We start from the raw sequence: 4454 nt of genomic DNA on the forward strand, positions 1-4454 counted from the left end.
ACACATGTAATAATACTACCGTGCGCAAGGACTGTCTCTTATACACATCTAGATGTGTATAAGAGACAGACACAGCACATACTAAAGCTGGAAATTACGCGTTGTTACATATTTTGTGTTCCTGACAGAGTCAGGAGTCACTCTTTGTGACATTTCCGTGCTCACGGGCGTCAAGACGTGCGTGTACGCATGCGTAATTCTTTTAAAATGCTCAAAATTATTCTTTTTTTTAAAACTAATTACAGCATATGTTAGCATATTATGAAACTTTTCAATCTGCACCGCGCGCGCTTCCTGAGGGTCAAAGTACGGCGGATCACCGAATTCGTCCTCAGTGACGAGTTCGAATCTAGTTTTTTTTTAATTCTACATTCTGACAAATAACTGTTCGCACGATATCTCAAATTTGCCGAAAGCTACGCACAAAACGACTACAACAAACATTTGGCTTGGCCTGGAATAGTGACAATAAGCTTTGCAAGGTTATCAGTCACGTGTGACGTCATCTACGCGCATTTTTGTGTTTTTTACGCAATCATAACGCGCGCGTAGACGTGCGTCAAAATTTTAAAATGGTCGAAATCAATTTTTGACTAAATTAGAGCACGTTTTAAGCCATTTTGAGCATTTCTACATTTTAAAAATTTTCGGCACCGCGTGCGCATTTTTACGCGCGCGGCACGTACAGAAGTTAAACATATTGTTTTTTTAAATGTTTAGGTCCCTGACACTGTATTCACAATTTCCAATCTTTTATGGTCATTTATAGTCAATAGCAATGCCGTACGCGCGCATAGAACATAAGAGCACATGTGCGCGTTTTTTTCGACATACAGCAAAAATAGGCCAAAAACATGCCTATTTTCAATCAATTATAGCTCCTTAGAATGAAAGGTGACCCCCAATTTGTATTACATATTCTGGAAGCACATGAGTTGTACATATGATTTTATAGGTCATAATGGCTGATCGGATAATATGACGTCATCATATTGCCATCTGAATTCTACAAACTGAGTATTATCGATGACGTCATTTAAAAAAAATGCGCATTTGAGCGTATCTCGCTTATTCTTGGTCGATTGTCTTCCAACTTTAGAATGTTATAGCTGAGGCAATTCTCTTTCCTATATGTGACACTTTTTTACATTTTGATGACGTCATCATGGTCAAAATGTAGGGTTTTGCTTACCCCCTCATCTTTCTTTCGTCAAACATTCAAATCTAGTGTTTTTTTTGTCGGGATTGGAAAGGGAAGGGAGGGGGTAACTTCGATTTCGGGATTGGAAAAAGGAAGGGAGGGGTAATTAAGACTTTGATTTTTACTTTTTGTTAAGCTCATTTACTTTTACTTTTGATTTGTCATGTTTTGATTTTGTTTGTTTTCTTATATTTTTCTTGGACGCACCGTTTTCTACGTGTGCCACTGTTGTAAAAGTGTAGCTTCCAAATAAAGAATAAAGAATATACTAGATATAAAACAAACTGGAATAGACACCCAGACAGTGACATCGGTGAATACATAACCTCCTTGGTGGCGGTAGAAATCGTTGCTATATCCAAATAATACACAAAACAATTAAAGCATAATCATGAATCCGTAAAGAATAAAACAACAATACAGCGCAGAACCGCATGGCCGGACGCACTCCAAGTCAAAAAGTTTTCCTCCATTAGTGGAAAAGGAAGGGCGCCTTTTGCGTCTGGATATACTTAGCAACAGAAGGGCGCCCTGTACGTTGGGCACGAAGTATAGGAAACTTTGCATGGTTAAAATGAAGAGCGCCGCCTACGTTGGGCACGACTTCCGCCTCATTTTTACAATGCGAGAACTCTATCTTGTATTTCTAGTATCTTTGTTATACATCTATGCTATTATTACAGTATAAATAGATTACCAAAGACTAGCAGTAGTGTGTGTATATATAAGAGGTACACAACTGCTCTGCTGATTAATTCATAGGTCTATCTTCTGGTGATTTGAAGATGGTAAAACAGTATTCTCGTCCGAAAAACTTCGTAAAGAAACACTTTAAATTATCAGTTTAAAACAAGCAATTTTGTGTAATTGTAGCTACATACCCAACTTTCATTTTTATGTTATCAGGCCTATGTTGGCATTCAAAAACATGTTATGAAGAACCACAAATGCGTATTAAATTTTGAATGTTTGGATAAGAACCAGAGAGAAAACAATTACTATAAACAGGGAGAAGTTGAGAAGCTGATAAGTTTATAATGCTTACTATTTTTATCAATGTATTCATTTTTGTTTCATAGCCTACATTTTTTTTTGAATAGTATAATTCTGTAGTGATACTGAATAAGGCATAATTCTGTTCTCCCGATGTCATTTTAGAGAAAAATGCTCTTCATGTGATGACTGATTAAGGAAAGTATCATGGTTCTATCAAAACGGTGAAATGTTTTCAGCAATTTTTTTTTTCACGCGTCTTTTGCTTCTGATTCTCTTTCCAACCTATAATGATCTCATTCCTATTGCCAGCTCCCTTTACAATATGATAATACAGTACTGTACCTCCTTTCAATAATATTGAACCTCAGGTTATAAACTTTTGCAACCCTGTATGTAGGAAGTCTCCAAAGATGTACTTCAAATGAGATGAGGAACGGTTTAAGCGTGAACAAAATTCTTATTGCATTCTTTATGAACTTGCCCACACTACCATCTGGACGTACTTCTTTCTACAAGCGAATGTTAAGCATGTAGGTTATAATATCTAGGGCCACCAAGAGGGAAAACTGTAACAGGGGCAAGGGTTGGTGTGGCCCCCAGTTACGAGCGCTAAGCGCGAAAAAGATTGCGTTTTTTTGTTTTTGTTTGTTTTTTTTTTGGGGGGGGGGGGGGGGCCTGTCAAACTGAAGTGGTCCATTATTAAGGGAAAAGGAGGACCCATGCCATTAATGAGGGCCCATGATAGTATTTATTACTTTTGAAAAAAAATACCTGCAAATTTCATGGGCCCCTGGTGAGCTTGGGCCCCGGAGATCTCCCCCTACCCACCCCTCTCGGTGGCACTGGTTATATCAACACTAAAACAGATGTTGTGATTGCTCTAGTATTTTTTACACAAAATAATAACTTTTGCATTGTATGGTTAATTAAGACCCTCATCAGGGAATCTCTATAGCCACTAAACCTACTGGCAAATATCCCTCTCTGGGGTGAAGTGGAGGAGGAGACCTACTGGCAGGACTAATGAGCTGCTTCCTACGACCTTGTTGAGCACATACTTTTCTTTATAGAAGACATATTGATGATATATATATCAATAATGCTGTAAACTGAATTTACTGATATGATAGTAATTATCCATTAATTTAGGCTTTATAAACATCCGGGGTAAATACAATTTTCCTTTGGGTTTGTTATGTAGTACTTTGGATTGACATGGTTTTATTTCCTTCTTTAATTCAGATACAAACAATATCGCATTCAATGTGTAAGCTGCTGGTTCATACCACGAAAAGGGGGTAAAGCTAACGCTAAGTGCTATCGATGTGGAAATCTTCTTTGTCTAGCACTTCTTGGAAGAAGAAATCATGCATTGCACCACATATCACATAACTGAATAAACTTCAAATTAACCACTTGCAGTTTACAAACTAAAAATGTATCATTGGAGAAATTACATTTAGAAGTGATTTGTATAGTCGGTACTTACCAATTTTAACTGTATTTCTTTTGAACCTATTATTTAAACCATTTCAAAAAGAAAGCTACAGAGAATGGCTGTACCAAAAGTTAATTTCACACCTTATTTATGGACAGTTAAACATTTTACCTACTTGAACATACAACTTCTGGTATCAATTATAATTGAAGCAGTCACCAGATTCTCCTGGTGCTATTTTTGAATAATCTTGAGGAACACCTGCACATTTGCAGGGGTCTCTGGTTGAGAAAATGCCACCTCTTGCAATTCCCGTAAGCCAGGAAAAATTATAACCATCTTCATATCAATAATGGATTACGATTTGAGAACTCTGCATATGTTAAAATGTGAAATAAAGGAAAGTTGTATTACATAGATGCAAGATTTTATATTTTTTGTTGACTTTATATTGGAGTTGTACCTTTTTGGTACAACTTCCAAGCATCAGTACAATCATTGTTTCTTTTTAGTGTAATTTATTGCCACTGTCTTTTAGACATCAAATGTTAATTTTAAAATCTAAAGAAAGCACAGTTTTTATTATGTTTGCTCTTGTTGCTTTGTTATTTTCAAGTATTGTTTTTAAAATTTATCATGTCAAGGGAGACTTTTAATATGTAAAACCCACCTGGTAAATATCTGTATCATTATACTTTCTTTATAAAATATATTAACAAAAATGATTAAAACAAAATCTAAATCATATCATGGCTCATTTCTACTCTCCATCCAACTTTGTGTAATTGTGATTAGCAAAGACAAAAATAGATGGAAATA

The sequence above is a fragment of the Anneissia japonica genome, unplaced genomic scaffold (genome assembly GCF_011630105.1).
Source record: "Anneissia japonica isolate Jap-2015-1 unplaced genomic scaffold, ASM1163010v1 scaffold287953_len805160_cov178, whole genome shotgun sequence".
Lineage (NCBI taxonomy): Eukaryota > Metazoa > Echinodermata > Crinoidea > Comatulida > Comatulidae > Anneissia > Anneissia japonica.